Genomic DNA, 24,368 nt, shown 5'->3' on the forward strand with positions numbered 1-24,368 from the left:
TTCAACAGGCACAGACTTAGGATTTTCTGACAACCTCTCACTCAGCCTTGCAGCTCATCTAAATGGCCGTTTTACCACAAAACGACTTTCCCTATTGCTTTTTCCAGTATTGCTCTTTAAAGGAGCCAGAGCGTGACACTGACCCCTAATAACCAGTCCAAGTTGTATCATGTTAGGGGTTAGTGGACTTACCAGCCTCTGGCTGTCTTGGTGAGAGACATGGCCTTGAAAACACGACCCAGGAGTGCCATCATGTAAAATTCCAGAGGGGCTCACAAAGGCACGGGCAACCAATCTCTCTCTCTCTCTCTCTCTCTTTTTCTTTTTTTTTTGTAAATCTCTCTTAAAGATTGTTTGATGCTCTGCTCTATTATTGTAGACCCAGTCTTTTTACCTGAATTCTTTCTTCCTTAAATTCTAGGTTGTTATATTTACAACTTGATGACCCCATCCTACTACCAAAATATCCCCCTCCACATGGAGTTTAAATTTGATCAAAACATAAACCAGGGTGTGACCCTCTAAAATTATAGAGGACAGGCAGAAGGAAAAGTCACCCTAAACCACGGATTGCTCAGGCCCTGCCTGTGAGAATGGGAATGGAGAAAGGAGAGAAATCTACATGCATCACTGAATTTCATCGAGAGCACTGCTGGAGACCTCTGGGAAGGTTTCTGTCTCCTAGTATTCCGTTACTTCTCAGGCGGCTGGTCATAGAGTTTGGGCATATAGTCAGCCCATTCCGCCTGGTAACACGTGCCACCGGGGGGGGGGGGGGCGGAGCCGTACTTTTGCAGAAAGATGCTAATTTAAATTGACCATGATGGTCTCCAGATCGGTTACTGAGAATGGGCTCATCACACTTCAGTGATCCATTCTGCTCATAAACCAGCCAGGCTGTCCCCTTGGAAGGCCCAGAGCCGACATAATCAGAGGATCGTGCCACTGCTGATGTCATTGCCCTTCATGGTGACCACCCAGAAACGGTGAGGTTCCCTGTATTCCGGGTCCTTCTTGTGAGCATCCGGATCTGTCAAGACCAACGTACAGAATTTACCTGAATCAAGGCCATCCCATGCAATACTGGTGGGCTGTTTTTTTTTTTGGTTTTTTTTTTTTTTTAAGATTTTATTTATTTGACAGAGAGAGACACAGAGAGAGAAGAAACACAAGCAGGGGAAGTGGGAGAGGGAGAAGCAGGCTTCCCGCAGAGCTGGGAGCCCGATGCGGGGCTCGATCCCAGGACCTGGGGATCCTGACCTGAGCGGAAGGCAGAAGCTTAAGGACTGAGCCCCCAGGCACCCTGGTGGGCCGGTTCTTAACCTGGGGGCTGTTAACACTTTGCCCAGCTCGTTGACCTTTTGCGCAGTGTATTTGACTTGCATTGGATGCTGCAGATGCTTGTCGGCTTGCTGTAGGATCAAAGGCCCAGGCAACGTGCTGAGGTCCACCGGGAATCGCCCATGCCAGTTGCACAGACAGCTGGGAAGAGTCGCAGGAGGCAAGGGCACAAGCCTGCAGCACCAACTCCCAGTGGGACCACTAATGGTGTCTTATTGTGTGTGTGTGTGTGTGTGTGTTTTAAAGATTTCTTGATTTACTTGAGAGAGAGGGAGCAGGGGGAGGGGCAGAGGCAGAGAGAGAGAAAAACCCAAGTAGACTCCATGCGGACAGCATAGCCCCATGTTGGGGGCTCCATCCCTTGACCCATGAGATCATGACAGGAGAGGAAACCAAGAGTTGTCTGCTCAGCCGAATGTGCCACCCAGGTGCCCCCTTATTGTGGTTTTAATTTGAATTTCTTTAATGGTAATGATAGTTGAGCATTTTTTTCTTGTTCTCATTGCCAGCTATACGTCTTATTTGGTGAAGTATGTGCTCAAGGATATTACTAAGTTTAAAAATTGGATTGTATGTTTTCTTATTTGTGATCTTGACAGGCCTTTACATATTCTGTAAACTTTTCCTTTGCCGGATATGCAGTTGTCTCTGAATATGTAGCTTATTATTTCATTCTCCTGACAGTGTCTTTCACAGAGAAAAAATTTAGATTTTGATTAAATCCAAATTTTTTGTGTGTGTATTTTAACAATATGCCTTTGAAGTCATGTCTAAAAATTCTTTGCCTAAGTCAACATCATGGAGATTTGTGTGTATGTGTTTTCTCCTAAATTTTTATTTTACATTTTATATTTAGATCTATAATCAGTTTTCAGTGAATTTTTTATAAGGTGTGAAGTTTTAGTCAAGGTTTTTTTTTTTAATTGTGTATTGATGTTCAATTCTCCCAGCAGTATTTGTTGAAGAAAGACCAGAATTTCTCTATTGAATTATGTCTGTAAATTTGTCAAAATTAATTATCCATAATTGTATAAATTTATTTCTAAACTCTATTTTGCTTTACTAATGTGTTTGGGAATATCCTTGTCTATTTTTACAATAAATTCTGCCAGAATTTGATTAAAATTTTGCTAAATCTATAGATCAATTTGTGGAGAAGTTATAGCTTAATAATATTGAGCTTTCCAACATATGAACATGCTACGTCTCTCCAATTATTTATGATAAATTTTTATTACATTTTTTTCATTTTCAGTATACATACCATGTATATGTTTTTCTTGGTTTACACTAAAGTATTTCATTTGATATATATGTTTTCATTCTCTTTCTCTCTATATATATGTAAATATTTCAGTTTTAAATTATGTCTTGTTAGCATATAGAATCATGATTGATTTTTGGGCAGTTCTCTTATGTCACGTGTCCTTGCTAATTTTATGAATTAAGTCTAGCAGTTTCTTTTGAGAATTCCTTACAACTTTTAGAATAGTAGTTACAAGATATCTTATACTGAGCTGGTATAAGAGGATTTTTTTTTTTTTTTTGGTATAAGAGGTTTTACAATGTTTATTAAAGTTGAACATGCACATAACCTATGCATTGTAATTCAACCTCTGTGTATATATTTCAAAGAAAAACTGCAAAAAATGTAAAAAAATGCATGGAAGATACAGACTGAATTATTTATCCCAGTATTGTTTACAAAAACAGATATTAAGAACAGTCTAGATTTCAGGATTGAATTGTATGCATATAATAAATTATTATACAACATGGAGCAACATCACTGATATCATGAGCACATGTTTATGCAAACAAAGCAATTGGTAGAAATTTATTTAAAGGATGAAAACATATAGAACGTGTGATACTGTACCCTATGTTAATTAAGGACACATTCACTTACAGTAAAATTATGATGCCTGAAAATAAACAGTAAATTTAAGGTGATCACTTCTATGTATTAGAGAGAAGGTGAAAGCAGCATGAGAGTGTGGTACAAAGCAAATAGTAGTTTATAATTTCTATAATGTATTATTTGATTATTATTTTTAGCTAGATAATAAGTAATAGGTGTCCCTCACATCTTATATTGCATGTTAATGTTTGACAAATAATTCTTAAAAAGTCATAAATAGTATGTTCATATTTCCGGACTCCCATTAAGCATCTATTTAAAACTAAGCTAGAGCTCTTCATTTTCACAGATGTCAGACAGGACTTTCACCAGTATTTCTACTTCTGCTCCTTCAGCATTGTCATTGCTTCAATAGCCAATGGCCAATGGATATTGGCCAATAATAATATTCCAATAGCCAATGGAAAAAGATTCTCATCAATAAAAAGTACAGAGAACACACATTTCTCTAACACAGGAACCCAAAATGCCGCCATTTAGCTTTTCCAGATTGGCCATATTTCAGGACAGAAAACAGTAGTATTTATCAATTGTGGCTAAAAGTTTGGTTGACGTGGTTCTCCTGAACAGGAAAGAAGAAATGGTTTAAGAATTGATCAATGCATCACATAAAATACCATCAGTGACAGAGTATATAACTGTCAGTTGTCAGTGATTAGCAAATTTATTGGGAAAAGCCTACTTTGATAAGAGGAAGAAAACAATAACATCTGAACCCACCAACGAAAGAGTTATGAGCACTTGTGAGGAAAAAAATGCATCAATGAACGTTTGGAAGGACACTGGACCATATAGTAACTTCTTTCTCAAAAACTGGGACTGATTGCTCTCAGTGAACTGAAGCCTATTGTATTACTTAGAGCTGAGTGAATAAATGGTTTGTGATACATTAGTCATAGAATCTAAATGACAGAGTATGATTTTTAAGAAAGATACAAAAATGTTAAAACATATACTCAATATTCCATGGGAACTCAGGAAATTTAGGGAGGTTTTATAGTAGTGATTTTTGACTTTAAGAGTATGACTCTCCTAAATGGTGAAAGAGAGGGGCAATGAACTAGACTGAAAACATGAGACACATATATCAATGTGGGAAAAACAACATGGAGAAATGTTATGTCAATGTGGTATAGAAGGTGTAGAAGTGGTTAGTGTTTCTTCTGGAAAATTAATCTAGTTCTTGTTAGAAAGCCTTTCAGGGTGTACAAAGAAATCCCCTGTCTCCTATAGACAAGAAAAGAGAGATAGAAATGTATTAGCAATGGAAATACAAGATTGAATATACATTAAAATTAACTTTGAAAGTGGGAGTCAGGAGGCTAGTCACTAGACACAGGGAGAAAATATAAAATTGATACTGGGATTAGAAAGAAAAAGGGCAAAATATTTATATTTATTATTAAAACTTAACTTTAGAAAGCTGTAATAGTGGCCTAGGCAACACATGACGAAAACCTGAACAGAGAGAGGCAGGAGGAACGGGCTGCCAAGGAAGGCATACACTTGGAATGTAGGACACAATAGCCAATTATCCATACCTTCCTTTTTTATTTAGGAAAAAAAAGTTGAATAAAGAAAATGTCCATTTTTCATGTGTGGTCAAACTATGGTATGTGCTATGAAAATAAACTCCAGCTCACAGAGATTGAACGGTAGGGCTACTACTATTGGCCACAAATTGAGAAATTTCCATGCTGATGTGCAGCAATTGATTTGTTGTGGTGTTTCTGAAATTTTGTCACAGAGCAAAACAGTTCTCACTTATTATCCATAAATTGTTTTAATTTTATTTTATCTGACAGGGATCACTTAAGTGAGAAGGGCAAGTAAGCTATTTTTTTCTCCCCTAAAACACATCTCCATCTGTCATAGTGTCTAATATACCACCACTAGGATCACAGAGTTCAATCAATAGTTTACAATCACCGGTTAAACTATAAATACTCCTAGAGGGTATAAAACCTTAAACTATTTTAGTTTTAGCAGGAATCAGATGATCATATATTTTTGAACAATGATAATGAGGGTAGAAGGAACACTTGGAGAACCAAACATAAAATAAGCGAGGTATTAAAGACACACGGACTGTTTGAAATTTTACTAGAACCCCGACTCTGATCCTTCTATCTCTTGTCTTCAGTATGGTCTCTGCTTATATATATTTTGGCTTACTTAATGACATTCTCTCTGTGTAAGAGGGAAGGGAAATTATACAGTGTTATAATATAGTTGCCTGAGTAAATAATCCCACCTGCAACCACTTAACCGACTAGCTGAAAGGTATCAGATCTGTGGGTATCTCTGATATCGTCCAGGTGCTTCTAAAAAAGTGTACATACCGAAACCAAAGTTACAATAGCCATAGGCCCATCAATTTATAGAGACTACATTCATATTGACAGGCAGATAGATGGATGATAGAAATAACCATGGATATCGATATTCACAAAGGATTTATCTATCATCTACAGACACATATTTATAGCAACAGGTAGTGCCCTATGTGTCAGATGGGGAACAAGAAATGTTCTTTTCCCTTACCACTTCTATCTATTGTTCCTTGTGCTTATATTATCAGTCAACAATACTGTAGAGTGAAGGGATTCAGTAATTTCCCCTACATTAAAAGTCTCTTGAGTAATGGATAGAATGAAAACTTAAATCTAAGCATCTTGACTCCAAAAATATAATGTCAATCTCTGGAGTATAAAAGAGGAAACATTTTGTGGGAAGTCAAATAACATGCCATTTATTACAAGATTTCTAAGTTTGTACAGTGAAGGGAATCCTTACACTATTACTGAGCATTTGTATTTAAAAAAACCATATAAGTAAGTAGTAAGGGAACATGACATTAGAATGAGAGGAAGTGGTTTTCTGTGAAAAGACTCACACACAGTAACAGGCTGTAAGGGAAAAAATAAAGTCAACTCAAAACTCCCTTCTTTTGTCCTTTTTTTTTTTTTTGATGTTTTTTAAAACTGTGGCATAGACATAAGACAGGACCTGGATAAAAGCATGTTCACAGGCCCTCCTCAAGCTCAGCAAGTACATTTGGAATAGAAAACATGTAAGTAAAATTAGATTTTTACACCTCTGCTGTGCTTAAGGCAGTTCTATAGCAGATCTTTTTACTTTTACAATTTTATTCATATTTGGTTTTTATGAAACTATATTATTCCAACCTTTCCTTTTAGCAACCTATGCCCAAGTTCAGTCAATCATGAATTTTTGTTGATATATTTAGAATCAATTTGTTTCCCTTCAAACTCACTTGCTTCAACCATCTTGCTTAAGCCTCTTAACTTACCTTGATCACTGTAATAGCCTATTAATTGGCTTTATTAGAAACTAGTAGCGAGATTGCTGGATTGTAACGTAGTTTTAGTTTTAATTTTTTGAGGAACCTCCATACTATTTTCCAGAGTGGCTGCACCAGTTTGCATTTCCACCAACAGTGCAAGAGGGTTCCCATTTCTCTACATCGTCCCCAACACCTGTTGTTTCCTGAGTTGTTAATTTTAGCCATTCTGACAGGTGTGAAGTGTATTTCACTGTGGTTTTTGACTTGTATTTCCCTGATGATGAGTGATGAGCATCTTTCATGTGTCTTAGCCATCTGGATGTCTTCTTTGGAAAAGTGTCTATTCATGTCTTCTGCCCATTTCTCAACTGGATTATTTGTTTTTTGGGGTATTGAGTTTGATAAGCTCCTTATAGATTTTGGATACTAACCCTCTATCTTGGAAGTAAACCATAAGAGACTCTTAACTATAGAGAACAGACTGCTGGTTGCTGGAAGGGAGAAGAGTGGCGGGGGGATGCCTGAATGCGTGATGGGCGTTAAGGAGAGCACCTGCTGAAACGAGCACTAGGTGTTGTATGTGGGGTGATGATTCACTGGATTCTGCTCCTGAAACCGGTACTGCACTGTATGTTAACTAACTTGAATTTAAATAAATTTAAAAAAGGAACATTTGACTCCCTACCCTTAATCCATGGTTTCTCTACCTCTGCAGTATTGACATATTAGATGACATGATTTCTTGTTGTGATTGTGGGTGTATGTCCTGTGCACTGTAGGAAGTTTAGTAGCATCTGCGGCCTCTACTGATGAGATGTCAGCAACATCCCCTGTCTCCTGAGTTCTGACAAACACAAATGTCTCCAGACATTGCCAAATGTCCCCTGGGGAGCAGCATTGCCCCCATTGAGAAATACCTTCCTGATCCAATATCTACATTGCAACTGAGAATATCTTTAAGAATGCTGAGTTGATTATATTTCTTCCTAAAGGTTTCCTATATTTTTCAATTAAATTTCCAAATCTGTGGCCCTGAAATAAAAAGCTTTTCAAGACTTTATGTATCTCTTCAGCCATATCTCCCTTTACAACTTATCCTACCCTCCATTTACATCTTGCTGCAAAGCAAAGCAGTCTGCTTAAAGCTCCCCAGTAGTCCTTTTCACTTCTTCCCTCAAGGCTTTTTTTTTTTTTTTTTTTAAGATTTTATTTATTTATTTGACAGAGACACAGCGAGAGAGGGAACACAAGTGCGGGATAGGGAGAAGCAGTATTCCCGCTGAGTGGGGAGCCTGATGCCTGGCTCAATCCCAGGACTCTGGGATCATGAGCTGAGCTGAAGTCAGAAGCTTAACAACTGAGCCACCCAGGCACCCCTACCCTCAAGGCTTTTTATCTCGCTGTTCTCTCTCCAGAAACTTATTTACCTACAACCCTTTTTGTTTTTCAAGTTTTTGTTTTATTTTATGAGACTTGAACTTTGTGTTTTACATTGGGTTTATTAGGGATTTTCAGGGCTTTGCTGTGTAATGTTGATGGCACATATACAAGTATGATTATACATAGGAACAAGCTTTAAAGACAATTGCAATAAAATAATGATAGCAATTGAAAAAAGTTCCCAAGTAATGCCTAAGGCTAAAGACTAATAGAATCATCAATTTCCAACACTTGCTTGAGGAAATTGTTGTGTTTCCCTAATATCTCTTCCACTTCTTTTGGAAAAGTGATAACTTTAAAATTAAGTAAATATAAAAACATAATGGCAGAGAATACAAAGGGTACATTTTAATATAACTCCTTGCCAGGTTGAAATACACACATACTTAATTTTAACAAGAAATGCAATAGTCCATATATTTATTTTTTAAATATTATGTAAATTTGAATGTGTTGTATGTATATATGTATATATAATCATGTTGCATACATACGTGCAACAAAATATGCACACATACATATATACCTGTGAGTGTGTGTAGAAAATTATGTAGGCTATATATATATATATATATAATATATATTCTATATGTGTGTATATAAAACTTACATATGCTTTTCTGTTAAAAGAGTATTAAATATCTGCCTAAGTATTTAAGGTATTATTTAACCACAGATAAAAAAAAACATTTAATTTCCACATAGTTTCCCATTAATCCTATGAAATTTAATTAGAAAATTTTTAATTTTAATTAGCACAAAAAGCTTTTGCTTTCACTATACATCACACTTGTTTCTATTGTATTTTTGTTTCCCTCTTAATATTCCATTGACCATTTCAATAAAGTATATCTCTTTATTTTCTGGGTCCGTTAGTAAAGTATCTAATAATATTTTAAAAATTTTATAAATGATTCTCAATAGATATATTACTGTTCTTCCAGTTTTATGTATCTTTTAACAAAGAGCCCTTATCATATCACTCTAGAAAAACTGATTTTCCAGAATGTACTGGAGTGCTGAATCTACATATAACTCAAGTTCAGAAATCCATCATTAGTTTGCCTTCGGAGAGAAGATGAAAATTCTTTCTAATTCAACATTATTACTTTGGTATATTTGGAAACTCTTGCCTTAAGAACTGTATATTTTTGGATAAGACCTTGATTTGATTTGATTTGATTTATTTTATTTTTTTAAGATTTTTTATTTATTTGTGAGAGAGAGAATGAGAGACAGAGATCATGAGATGGAGGAGGGTCAGAGGGAGAAGCAAACTCCCCGCTGAGCAGGGAGCCCGATGTGGGACTCGATCCCGGGACTCCAGGATCATGACCTGAGCCGAAGGCAGTCGCTTAACCAACGGAGCCACCAAGGCGCCCCAAGACCTTGATTTTAAGAGACACCTATGAAACATTGGATGGATAGTATATTAATTCGGAAGAATACGTTAATCTCATAACTCCAATTAAGTTTGAGTGATAGCCCCAGGCCCATTCTAAACAAATGAAACAAATGAAATAATTAAAGAAAAAACTTGGATAAATTGAGAGACTGAGGACTTCTCTGGGTATCGGCCTTAGAGTCATAAGGAAGTATTTGGGGCAGTTAAAAAAAAAGAAAAGAAAAGGAAGGAAAGAAGGCTGAGGATTGAGAGAAGTACAGAAAGAAAAGAAAAAAATAATAATTATATAGTAATTTGCAACAGATTCAGTACCTACTACCTAAATTTGTCATGAAATCTGTGCTTCCTGACTGTAAAGTTTGTATTTAGACTCTGATGCAAAATGGGCATTATGAAATATCTAGGGCAAAGTTTATAAAATATATCCTTGAATTAAACACACCCGAAAATTCACCTGTAACTATTTTTGCTTTTCACTTCCGCTCTCAGATATTGTCACCCTCTCACAGACTACATTGTATTTTATTATCTATACTTTCTCTGCAGTGGATAACTCTCCAAAACATGACTTAGTATTGTCCATTTTAATACACGCACACATACACAATGTTTTATTTTTCCTGACTCCTATCACTTATCATCCCAATGTAAAACCTTTTTCTGACTGATCTTCTTTATCCCAGCATACAGTCTAAGATCCTCATCAGAACCCAGAACGAATCCGAGTTTGTGTCTTGCCTACTTTGCATCTTATCCCATTCTTCCACTCATTCACCAAGAGCTGATATCCACTGTTTGCCTTAAAATTCCGGAATCAGGAAGTTAAAAAAAATGTCCACATTATTGCCAAGGGTGGAATGACTTTCATTTTACTCCATTTTCATCCAATTATCTAAGCCTAGAAATATTTGGAATCTTTTTTTTTTATCTTCCAGTTCCTCATTACAATTTTAACTTAGAGGGATGCCACTGGCATTTGACAGCAACGCGCCCCATCCGCACTTGCAAGGGGAATAAGCAGAATCAACCCCATGAAAAATAATTGTGTTAGTAAGATTCTAACTAGAGCAGAGCTATTTCAAGTTTGCCAAAGTTCAGAGAACATATATGATTTTAAAAGAAGAAAAACTAAGCACTAATATTTTTCTATAAGTTCCACTTAAAGAAATAAAGCCTGATGACAATGATGATATTTATATTCTGCCTTTTCCAGTTTTGAGTAACAATTTATGAGGAGCAAAATATTTCTATGAATGAGTTACAAAGGTGGTAGAGATTAATCCAAGTATATGAATAATCACTTTAAAAATAAATGATTGCTGAGAGCTTCCTAAATTACTCCATGGTATTGCCACCTTGGCATCCATTTTGTTTGGCTAAGAAGCCTGACTAATTCCTTTAACTTGCACTAGCCTCTTCCTGTACACATATGCCCTAGATAACAGCCCAGAGAGTCACAAACAAGTGTAACTTCCTGCTATGACTTCCCCATCTGCCCTTGTGATAAACATCTTCCCTTATCTTCCAGGGGCTCCCCTTTGTAACCCATTAGATTAAGACCCCACATAATTTACCAAACCCCCACTCTTTTGGACTGAATTGACCTATCCGACCTTAGCCCAAGAATCCTAAAGCACTTCACCCACAAAAGCTAATAAAGACATGTGCCCAGGTCCTATCACTTTATCTCTACTCTCTCTCTACTCTGCCTTGACCTCATAGAGAGAGTAAAATCAAATATATATATTTTCTCTGTTTCTCTGGACAACACAGATTAACACATCCTTGTATATACATGGGTCAGTAATCACACATGTATTTCTTTGCTCTTTTAGATGAGAGTATTTAAAATACCACTATTCCAGTAGAAATGAGCACATCTAGCATTCCAATATTGTTATCCAATATCATTCAATTCTGAAAATAACTCTTATCAGGCTTCCAAGTCCATTATCTGTTTTGTTTTCTTTAGTTATTATGGGCTTCATTTTTGGAATCATTTATAAATATATTGTTACCCTATGTCTTAATTTACAACTTGAAAGATAATAACAGGTAGAGATGTATTTTACTGGGAATGAGAAAAAATGCTTGTTTCCAGAATATGGCAATGTGGATCCTTCTCTAGTGAGGAAGGATTTACAGAGCTAAGATAATAGGCTTTTATGAGGCCAAAGTGTGGGAGTCAAATAAAAGTAAAACCATGTTTGATACAAAGTCTGAATTGGTTTTGTTTGGAATGTCCCAGAAAAATCATCTAGTTCTTAGCACAATATAAAGAAGAATACAGTTCCTTGTTAACAGAAAATTCATGTAGTTCACTTAACATATTCGTCATTCTACTCCCATGAAACACTACATATGCAGAGAAAACATCTTATATTATATTCTACTTTATATCTACTTTTTTGTCCTTTTGAAAAAGAATGTATCTGGTTAGTGTATCTGATATTTCACTCTGGGTTTGGGTATCATAATTTGGCAATAGTATTTCTGAATCTTATAAGATTTATAAGGAACATATATTACAGTATAGTCCAACTATATTTAGATCTTTTAATCATACAACTTCATTAAACAAAAAGATAATAGCAATTTATATGAGGTTGTAAGAATCATGGAAAATCGACACATCAAACATTTAGTATTAAGTTTTCTAGTTAACAATTTTCTTAATTTGAAAAAAAGAATTTTCATTATTTTAATGAACAAACTATATAGTAAAAGTATAAAATTTGCATTTAGAGTAATTAATACAAAGCTTTTCATTTAAAAACTATTATGACAAAAGAATATGAATTTCTACTATTGTTAATTACCAATTGTTAAGTTTTTTACAAGAACTTTATTCCTTAAAATTGTGGGTAAACCATAAAGTAGAATTAAGTTAGGAAATCTTGCAGCTTTGATTGCTTAAAAACTACAATTATTTCTCTTTTTTTGCAAAGTTAATTTTGAGAAATATCAATGGATAAGAACCCCTCTTGCTAAGTGGCAGACCCATCTGAATTCTTCTTGGGTATAGATTTTCAATGCTACAACTGGATACAAAGGGAAAAATAATGAATCCTACATATGTGCATTTCGATGTTCCCTAAGAGATGGAGAATTTAATTATCCTGATCTAATTATGCCCAAATCTAGTTTGTCTGATTTGATTACAACAGAATCTAAGTTTTGTGTAAGGTTACTGCTGAATCGGGACTACTCTAATTTCTGCCAAATCTAGTTTACTTGCTCTTTTCATGACCAAAATTATCCAGCTTATAGCTACAACAAAATTAACATTTTGTTACACAAGGTATTTATCTGCATAATTTTTCTATCCCAAAAGGAAGAAAATATAATTTTAAAACTTAAAGGGATAACTGGAATAAGCAGAAATTGTACTGGATTTATGGAAGGCAAAATAAGAATTTGCATTTTTCACAGATATGGAAAGAGTATTAGCTATTTTAAATGTAACTAACTTCCTAATAACACTATGTACATTTACATCATTCATAGACCCAGAGAGCCTCCCCATTTGGAGAAAAGATTACTGTTATTAGAAACAAGTGATGGTATATTGGGAAAGATAAACACAATGATTTGCAAAGCAGGCTTAATTTCTCCAAATCCTTAGAATTTATTATTAGCCGGGGGACATAGAAGCACATTTAGTGGTCTCACAGCTTCTTGAGCTGCTGTCTGCTTTCTCTTGGGAGAAAGTAAAAGCAGGGCAAAGCATCTCGAGATTGTAAATTTTCTCAAGGAAACAATTGCTGCAGTTGATTTAAGAAGGATCTGGAAAATCCCTAGCATATGTGTCACTTCAGCTTTCAGGAAGGGGCAAGAAGGATGGGCTGTGCAGGTTCAGTTTATGGCACCAGGTGAGTATTAATTATGCCTCAAGTGAGTGTAAGGCTTTTGGGGAAAGCTAAGTAGCATTGCAGAGGTAGTGATTTATAAATAGTATATAAGAAGGGCTTAGAAAAATAGTTTTCTACTAAATGGACCATTTTTCCCTCCTTTGACTTAGAAGCTAATATTTTATATTTGCTTCTGTCATATTTAATAAACTATTCTCAAAACAAACACTGATATAGAATGTGGTTTTATGGCCACCCACTATTATAGGGAAAAAATTAATGGCTAAATGACCTTGATTGGTATTAGTTTTATAAGAAACAGTACCATTAATGCAAAAATAAAATAAAAGCGAAAGTCAAGGAAAAGAAAAGAAAGAAAGAAAGAAAGAAAGAAAGAAAGAAAGAAAGAAAGAAAGAAAGAAAGGAAGAAAGAAAGAAAGAAAGAAGAAAGAAAGAAAGAAAGAAAGAAAGAAAGAAAGAAAGAAAGAAAGAAGAAGGAAGAAGAAAGGGAGAGTCTCTTTAATATAGAATAAGTCATATCATGTTTACCTTGTCATAAATATAAGTGAACATTATTAAAGAAAATTCCCAATCTTCACAATTAAATCTCCACACTAAACAGCTTAACAGGGCTCAAAAATAAGAGTATGTTCATGTGTGTAATTGCTCATTTTACTTGATATACAAAAATTTTCCATATCATGCTAGGGATGCAGGTTGGAATACAAAAGAAATACCATATGGAATTTCCTCTCAGAGTGAGGGAATAACTGAACAAATAATTCAGTCTACCTTAGAGCCCATCTTGTGGTGATATAAGTTGAAAAAGCCACTCAACAGCTCTCTGAAAATTTCAGTACAAATCTCTGACCTTGAGACACTGGATTAGTTTAGCTTTAAAAAAAAAAAGAAGGCATTAACCTCCTGACCTCGAGAGAGCATCACATTTATGCATTCCTATCAAGTTTGGAGCTAGACAAACCAAAGTTTTGTAAAGATATTCTTTTTAAAGTCATAATGAAAACTCATTAAGGAACATTCAAAATAAATATAGTATGTCGCAATCTGTTAGAAAAAAAGTTAATTTTTATGCTAAGAGTTTAAATGTGTCTACAGTTGAGTTCATCGTTCAGGTGATAGTCTTAGATCTGAAATAAGTAGAAAGCCAAAAGTAGTTTCAGAGCCATTCCTCTCACATAAAATTTATGAGCTATTGCTATTTATAGTAAATGATAAAAATAGTTTATTTTAACTTTTTTATATGAAAGCATTCTGGTAAGCACTTTGCCTTTGTCATGTGATTTAATCCTTACAGTAATTCCGTGAGGCAGTTATCCCCTACAAAGGTGTGTAAAGCAGAAGACTGTCTCAGGGAGGCTACATAACTGGACCAAAATGAATTTGGTTCCAAATTTACTCCTTTTAAATATTACATTATTTTATAATGTTATTATAAGTCAAGTTGTTTGGAAATGTCAAATACACTGCTTAAGATGGTGAATTCAATCTTTTAATAAAAAGCTAATGGATGAAATAAAAATTACAAACCAGAATGGAGGTGACTTTTATTGTTTGTTGTTTGAAATGGCAATAAAGAAATCCTCCAAAACAAAAATATCCAATGCAAATAGAGACAAAACCCATTTTTAAGTTAAGTGATAACAAAATGTCTCTCCATGAAATAGTATGAAAGGATACAAGTTTGAGGCTATTTCACTATTTGAGTGCTTCCAGAAGTATAGGCACTATGAAGATGATAATCAACAGACATGCTTTAGTGTATGAATGTTACAAAAGCCACGTAAGTCTGGCTTTGGTTACAATAAACCAAAGAAAACCTTGCTTTGGAAGAATATGGATAAAGTTGGAATGCACAAAGAAGTGTTTGGCTCATGCTCTAGGAAATGATTTTTATGTGAACTTTTCAACTAAATGGTGATACCAATTTTTCAACTTCTTAAACCATAGATTTTTGTGGAAATATTTGTGGAGCAGACTTTTCGATGTGAATATTGGTTCTCATCCTTTGTTCGTCATTACAGATTTTCAGGGATATATATCAATGTGATATTGAAAGCTTTCTTTTCTTCTATGCCAGACTGAGAATAATATTTCTCTTTAAACCGCATTATATATTATTCAACTATCTATACCAGCAGTGTTGCATTATATGAAATCCTTTTTATTTTTTTATAAAACATGTTAAATACTCAAGGTAATATTAACTGCAACAATAAATGGGATAAAATGTTAATTTCGCAATGATGAAACTTCTATTTATCATTAATGATAGTTATATATGTGTATATATATAAAATTATATGCATATATATAGTTAATATAGTTAATATTTATGACTTGGGATTTATAAAAATGGGAAATATAGAGAAGGCATAAGAGGATTCTCATCATATTGAGAATACTTCTGGGAATATGTCCATTTTATTTTCATTTGCATAACCTTTCTTTGCCTTTACATAAAAAGCAATTTTCTTGAGAACACTTAACAGAAGAAAAGTAATGTTTTTGAAATTCATGAATCAGGTGAAAATGCTTCCTCTCTTAGGTAGTATTTTCTTTTGCTATAGAAATAGCAAATTATAGAAATAGCAAATAGAAATTGCTTGGCTATATGCTAACAGTAAGGATGCAAGCTACTATTATTTGATAAATCCTCAAGGTGAGAGGATTAATGTCACCACACAAACGGAAAAGTATCTGTTAACATAATAGCTCTCTGGAGCATTCTCTCTGAAGCAATTCTTTTCTTTACAGGTTTCTAGTTTACTTTCATACAGGAAGTCAGATTATATTAGACAACATTTGATAATATTTTAGTGACAAAAGGAGTTTTTATGTTTACAATTTTTAGGTGAGCATTGAAAATACTGTCTTCTTGAGAAGACCCGGGAATTAAAAGAGCATGTTTGGTACAAACAAATAAGAAGAGAATCATGATAAATTATATTATAATTTGTACCATTATTATATTTCTATTTTGATTATATCTTCCATAAAGAGCCAATTCTTTAAATAATTTGAGTGTATTACACAAAATGATGAGCAAAATGATAGAATTACGTATATAAGCCTCACCCCTCTCTAATCCTCCTTTAATCACTTTTAGAAAAAACAATTTCTAAAAATCAAAACAAGAAGAAGGAAGGAAGGAAGGAAAGAAGGACCTAACTTATCTAAATTGTTGAGGATATCAATCAGTTTTCTAAAACTGAAAAGTTCCATGGTCATTGCAGGCTCAGGATATTCCAGACGGATGAATTCCCAAGTTAGCATTGTCACTATGAGTCTCAGAATGGATCTTGCCATTTTGTTACACATAAAATCATAGATAGGTTATTGGAATTTTATCTAAGACATTTAGAACTGAATCAACATTAACATATAAAGAGAATTTCTATATAACTGAAAAAGTAATAGTAAATGGTATCATAGAAATTTCCTCAATCACGCATTTTGAAAAAAATCTGAGAATATTTTTAAGACTCAACAAAATTAGTGATTTTAGACATAAACATTAATAATAAATTTAATATCTACTTGTGAGGACTTTTTCCTCTTTCATTGCATTTCTGATGATTTATCAAACTAATTTGGTAATGTTGAGTGGGACAATAGGAATATAATTTATGTGTGGGTGAGATTCTGTTTTTGAAATTTTAACCAATTCTACCTCACATTCAATTTCCTATTACTCCTGATTTTTTTAAAAAACTCTATTCAACAGCTAGAGCTTCCTTCACTTATTCCTCAGGAACAGGGGAATGAAACTGATCATATAGAAAAGATCACTTTTATAGTTTGGAGTTGGAAAGTTTAAGCTCTGAAAGAATAGGAGAAATTCTGATAAAGATTTTAGAGTTAGGAGAAGACATGATGTTAGTTTAAACTATCAAACTCCCAGATGACATGATTGGCCTTTTGTGGGGCAGATTAGGAGAGAAGGGAGGAAGAACAGGGAGAAGAGATGAGTCCTTGAGAAGAAACTCTATGGGAGATAGATGATAGAAAGTAGATAATATATGATAGATAGATAGATGGATAGATTAGGTAGATAGATAGATAGATGATAGATAGATAGATAGATAGATAGATAATAGAAAGGTGTGGGAATTGAGACTACAAGGGAACTCTCAAGAAAAGTGTGAAGTGGCTCAAGACCCAAGATTAGACAGGACATATGGCACCTGTGGAGGGACTCCCCTGAGTATGGTGCTGAAGAATTGGTATATTGCTAGTGCACCTTCAAGAGTGGGATACCAATGCTAAGGGCAATGCCACAGAGCATCATGTACCTCAGCAAAAATAGCAAGATGAAAACCAGGAACCACAAAGAGCCCTGGAAGTAGGTGATTTTGAGCAGACCAGAAAGAGGGCAAGAATTTGAGGAAGTGCAACAGTTACTTGCATACATCTGAGATCAAATATCAAAGTAACGAAAATGTTTCAGCAGATGCTGAAACTGATCAGTTTTAGAGGTTTGTTCCTATACAATCACCATACTTATTCATATGTGGTATTTTCATTTTTGGTATTGAATATTTGGTTTACATAACATTCTAAATCTGATGGCTTTCATAGTCTTACTGTTTTTTATTTAGTGTGATGATATGTCAGTGATACAGGGTTGGACTTTGTATGGGTAATTTATCTTAGGTAGCCAGATGCAAAATGATTCATTTATGAGCAAAGCTGAGGGAGTCATAACATATTCAGTTAACAAGGTCAAGGTACTGACTTCTTTGACATTTCTTTCACTTCTATAACTTTTGACAAAACATGTGACAAGCCAATAGCATCAAAAATTTAGGTGTCTGAATTGCACATATGGGTGGGAAAAAGGCACAATAGAAGTGGAAATAAAATGAGAATGTCCACAGAATTGGCATAATTGGAACTGGGATGCAAAATATGTTTTAAATATTCACAGACCTGAAGTTACAAGGTTATGATGTATGGCATGTGGAACGGTGTTGCTGTGAAGTAAGAGTATGTGTCTGAGGAAATTTAGTAATAAACAGCCTCCTTAGGTAGAAAATAGCTTCAATATACACACATGAACACACACACACACACACACACACACACACACACACAGAGGGAGAGGTTGGGGGGGAGAAAGAGAAATTTTTTTCAAGAAATTGGTGATTGTAGGTAATAAGCAAGTCCAAATTCCACAGGACAAGCCAGCAGGCTGGAAATTCAGGTAAAATTAGATGTTTGCCATCTTGTGTCAGAAATCCACAGGGCAGGACAGGCGGTATGAAAACTCTAAAACTCAGGCAGGGTTTCTATGCTGCATTCTTGAGAAGAATTCTATCCTGTTTGGGAAACCAGTCCTTGTTCTTAAGGTTTTCAATATACTGCATAAAGCCTATCCACACAGGGAAGGGTAATCTGCTTTACTTAATGTCTACCAAATTTTTTTAAGATTTTATTTATTTTTTTGAGAGATAGAGATAACGAGAGAGAGCACAAGCAAGGAGCAGAGGAAGAAGCAGGCTCTCTGCAGAGAGGGTAGCCCCACACTGGGCTCTATCCCAGGACCCTGGGATCATCACCTGAACCCAAGGCAGATGCTTAACATACTGAGCCACCCAGGTGCCCCTAAATGTCTACTGATTTAAATGTTAATCACATCTAAAAATCTATCTTCACAGTAACATATATAATGGTGTTTGACCAAACAACTGGGGACCATAACCTAGCCAAGTTGACAAAAAATCAATCATTAAACAAAATAATGGGTTAGTAAAGGGTGAGAATAGCCATATTTCACAAGACCCAAAAACTTACTGAAAAATACAGTTCCAGTCTTCTTAGATTTAGAGGATTAATTGGCATGAACTGATGGGAATATTGCTCATTAACAGAGATTCTAGTATAGATGATATGCATGGTGTTTTATTATTCTCAGTATTACAACAATATTTTGTGTAACTTACAGTTTTGCACACCTTTCTTATGTAGTATTCTTTAAATCAATTTTGTTGTTGACTCATGACAACTTGTTTGAGCTTTCTAACTTCCCAAGATATGGCATATTGCTCCAATGTTATGAAGTGCCAAGACTTTATTTTTTTTAAGATTTTATTTATTTATTTGACAGAGAGATAGATAGAAGAGCACAAGCAGAGGGAATGGCAGAGGGAGAGGGAGAAGCAGGCTCTGCACTGAGCAGGGAGCGCGATGCGGGACTTGATCCAAGGACCCCGGGATCATGACCTGAGCCGAAGGCAGACGCTTAAACATCTGAGCCACCCAGGCGCCCCATGAAGTGCCAAGACTTTAATTCATTGAGATTAGATATTCAGTCTTTTAACAAATATAAATAAATAATTTCCATTATTTATTCATTCATTGATACAGATGTATCTGGAATGTGTCAAGTGTCAGGATTTATGCTCAAAGCTAATATGCAAATGGGATGATGCAGAATTGATAGGTGAACTACAATGTCAAAGAGCTATATTTTAAGTCCCTGAGATGGAGAAAGACAATGTTGAAAGCAATTATGTAATATAAATCCAAAATTTTAAAAACACCCAACATAATAATTATCATGCTTCCATCTCTAACCGTAGAAAGGATGAATTATGTAAACTACTGTGACTGACAGAAAATTCATAGAATGAGATAGAAAATTATGTCGGTATATATTTCAGCCAACCAAAATTCCATAAAACTTATCTCAGTTAGCCTAGCTGTTGGTTAAGTATACTTCCTTAACTTCTTTAAGTGTATGTTGTCACTATAAAAATCCATCTAACAAATCATATTAAACATTGGCATGTGGATATGTATTCTAAGAAAAAATTGGTCATGATATTTCTAACATCCAATTTTGATATGAGGAGGCATTGGCCCTTAAATTAGTTAGAACTATTTCATAGGGACATTTTATATCTTTGGAAGAGATTTTCATCAATCTGTATGTGAATTGAGGTTGAGTTTGGGCAATTTAGGGGAGTTCACAACATCTGTATCCCGACACAAATTTTCCAAGTCACTGGGTGCCTAGCTTCTCACTTCTCATAATTGCCATATCAACTTTGTTTCCGATATGGAAAGGTACAGAGAAACCACATCATTCTTTTCAGAAAGACAAGTCTCTTAGACTCTTTTCTCAATAAATTCTTCTTTATTTTTTATTCTATCATGTTTTCTATTTTATGCAGGAATCTTAAAAGTTAATATGATTTAATAAGTTTAAAAATTTTTATCATTTAATATTTTCTAAATATAACCTATATTAATTACATTATTAAGAAAATTATTAATAGTTGATTATCTCAGAAGTGTCCTCCAAGGGTTTTGTTTTTTTTTTTAAGTTAGAAATAATTTGACATTGGAATTATAGTTCAATTTAATCCTTAAATTGTTTTCAATATGAAGTAGCACAGAGTTGCTGATTCAGGAATTATAATACAGTTTTTATAGCAGTTGAATTAAAAATTAAAAAACAAAAAAGAACAACATGATGTTATGCTCTAGTATGTACTGATAGAAATATATGCATATCACAATAGTATCCCATTTACTTCTCTAGAAAACTCTGCAGTGTTATATATGCAAATTCATAATCACAACAATTCACATTCACCCAGGAAAATGGATGTTGAAGCAGCTCATAGAAGCAATGACAAGCATTCATTGCTGTTACTCGAAGTAAAATTCCCTGTATGACACTCCAAGGTGACCTTTAGTAGACTCTCCAGAGGTGTTTTTTTCAAGGAATTTGTGATTGTTTGTGATTCTATGTCTGAATTCATAAGGCAGAAACAAACAAGTAAACAAAATACAGAACACCCACATTAGGCAGTGTAAATATCATTCTTACTAATTCAGCCACTAGAAATCAAAGTCTGAAAATTGGCCTTTAAGTCCAGAGGTCTAATGTTCACATTGTAATTGTATCCTTAACTAATGATTTATAATAATAGATTAATAAATTAGGGGAAATTAAACGAGTAAGTTGAATTCTATACAATAATTACTTACAGGTTCAACTTGCTCACCCAAGTGAAACATTTTCTTATTTCACAATTTTATATTTTAGAATACTGAGGTCATGATGTAAAAGCAAAATACATTTATCCCTATGTATGTAAAACGTGAAATTGTTTTCTTTGCAGAGGTTTATAGAAGTGAAAATTAGTATGTCTTCATGGCAAAAGTATCTTATCAACGAAAACATGCAAAAATGTAACTCCTGGCCATGTGATATGAACTATTTATTTTCAGCAGGCTTTTAGTGTGATTTGACCATCTAAAACATTTGTTGTGATTCATTTTCTCTATTTAACTCCTAAAGCTCAAATTCAGAGATTAGCTGAACTAGTAGCACTTTTAACACACATTCTTATCAAAACAAAGAAGTCCATGTAAATTTTAAAATTTACCCAGAAAAAGTTCTGTTTAAAAAGATCATATGTGCAAAAATAAAACAAGCTCTTATATTTATTCTGTATATTTTAAAATGCCTAATGAATGTGTGTGAAAATGTGAGATGAAGCTATCATACCACAAGATGGCAGATTAAGGCCACTAAACCAATATTTCTTGCCGTAGTAAAGTTCTATTTTTGTCTTTTATATATGTGTTGACTTTTTACAGAATTTTTAATAAAATAATACAAGTTATACATAACTTGGGTATAAACTGATAACTAGAGATCTAGTATAAGTCAAACATTATTATTATTGCTATTTAGTCAAACATTTTTAATTAAGAATCTCTTGTTTGGCTTTATTTAGATATATTAAATATTTTTTCTTAAATATTGAGAACAATGTCCTATAATTTAAATATCTAAGTTTTTTATGTATCCAATATATATCAAGGTGTACACAACGAACTTTTGGCTTTATTTCTGGATAAAATTTACTTTTTGGCCATATTTGGCATCATGAGATATTTGGAATTACTAAAAACAAACAAACTGAGACAAAACCAAATAGACTTAAGGTATTTTTACTTTGGTTTCAGCTTATCTCAGATTTAGGACATTATTATTTAAATTCCTTGAATCTCTGCCTTCATGATCTTTTTTCATCTTGAATATTAAGTCTTCCAATATCTTCTAATGACCTTAAGTTTTACTTATATATTAAAATATATGATGCTCCGGGCTCCCTGCTCAGCAGGGAGACTGCTTCTCCCTCTGCTTCTCTCTCTCTCTCTCTGTCTCTCATGAATAAATAAATAAAATCTTTACAAAAAAATTATTAAAAAAAGAAAAGGGCGCCTGGATGGCTCAGATGGTTAAGCATCTGCCTTCGGCTCAGGTCATGATCCCAGGGTCCTGGGATCGAGTCCCGCATCGGGCTCCCTGCTCAGCAGGGAGACTGCTTCTCCCTCTGCTTCTCTGTCTCTGTCTCTCATGAATAAAAAATAAAATCTTTAAAAAATTATTAAAATATATGATGCTCATGGTTACACAAGTGTATACATATGTCCAAACTCACTAAGTTGTATATATTAATGAATTGTACATTAATTAATTGTATACATTATGTGCAATTTTTTGTATGCCAGTTATACCACAATAAAGCTGGAGAGAAAAATAAAATCTGTTTGCTCTTGAAACAAATAAATAAAACATATGATGCAACTGTATTCTTATGTTCATATGTGAAATTATATTAGAGTTACCATTATAGAACCCAGACAATTACACTATAGGCTAAGAAAATTTGTGGTGAGGAGGTGATGAAGTTTCTAGATACAGGTAACATTTGAGAAGAAACACCTAGTTTCTCCTAGCTATAAACAAACTGTAAAATTGTGCATTTTTTGAGGAAATAGCACGATGTCCAATAAGGCTATGACGTAGAATGTGCATGGGGGTACTATAGCTGGGAAGTGAGACTGAGAATGTTTTCAAGGACAACATATTCTCAAAAGAAAACACCTGAATGGTCCAATCAGTATTGGACAACTTTAAAAAATGTTGAAGTAAGGGCTGATTATAATTTGATTTAACATTGATAAAGATCAAATTTCGGCCCTGTGGAAGTTGACATGGACTGGAAGGGAGAACAGAATTTGGGTCATAAAAAGGCCAACTAGGAGTGTTTCCCAATATTCACAATAAAACATAATGAAGATTTAGACGTGGGAAGTGAAGAGGAGAAGGGTGCCTGAGATGTTTGAGCAATTGCACCGGCAGGTGTGGAGAATTCTTAATCAATCAACCAATTAGTTGAAAGATCACTTATTTATTCATCCACAGATTATTCAAGCTCTGACATTATATGCTAGGCACATTTTTAAATATTAGACTATAATTTTGAGAAAGACAAAATCTGAACTATCACAGAGCTTATCTTCTATTAGGATACATATAATTTATGAATCAGCATTGCATAGGTATTTGATATATAGAAATAAGCAAACATAACCCCCTCTGACAGATCTTTCAGTCTGATGGAGAACTTGTTATGTTGGGAGAAGATTATAAACCAATACGGGTAAGAGAAATGTCTGCAGGTGTGAAGAAATCAAGAATGGTATGTGTAATGGTTTCTTGGTGAAACCAACCAGTTCTATAACAATGTCTTTAACCTAGTTAAAAAGACATGTATCATATGATCTCACTGATATGAGGAATTCCTAATCTCAGGAAACAAACTGAGGGTTGCTGGAGTGGTGGGGGTGGGAGGGATGGGGTGGCTGGGTGATAGACATTGGGGAGGGTATGTGCTATGGTGAGCGCTGTGAATTGTGTAAGACTGATGAATCACAGACCTGTACCTCTGAAACCAATAATACATTATATGTTAAAAAAAAAAAAAGAAGATAGTAGGAAGGGAAAAATGAAGGGGGTGGAATCGGAGGGAGAGACAAACCATGAGAGACTATGGACTCTGAGAAACAAACTGAGGGTTCTAGAGGGGAGGAGGAGGGGACATGGGTTAGCCTGGTGATGGGTATTAAAGAGGGCACGTTCTCCATGGAGCACTGGGTGTTATACGCAAACAATGAATCATGGAACACTGCATCAAAAGCTAATGATGTAATGTATGGTGATTAACATAACATAACAAAAAAAAAGAATGTCACAAGAGAAGCAGTTATTGGTGG

The 24,368-nt window shown here is 34.5% G+C and overlaps 1 pseudogene; it reads right to left on the reverse strand.

The window, feature by feature from the left end:
- Nucleotides 1-692: 692 nt before the first annotated feature.
- The window catches only part of LOC114204744 (phosphatidylethanolamine-binding protein 1-like), a 56,496-nt pseudogene continuing 32,820 nt past the window's right edge, over nucleotides 693-24,368 (reverse strand).

The sequence above is a fragment of the Eumetopias jubatus genome, unplaced genomic scaffold, assembly GCF_037043125.1.
Source record: "Eumetopias jubatus isolate StellerSeaLion01/CBP00866 unplaced genomic scaffold, mEumJub1_p1.0 scaffold_5, whole genome shotgun sequence".
Classification (NCBI taxonomy): domain Eukaryota; kingdom Metazoa; phylum Chordata; class Mammalia; order Carnivora; family Otariidae; genus Eumetopias; species Eumetopias jubatus.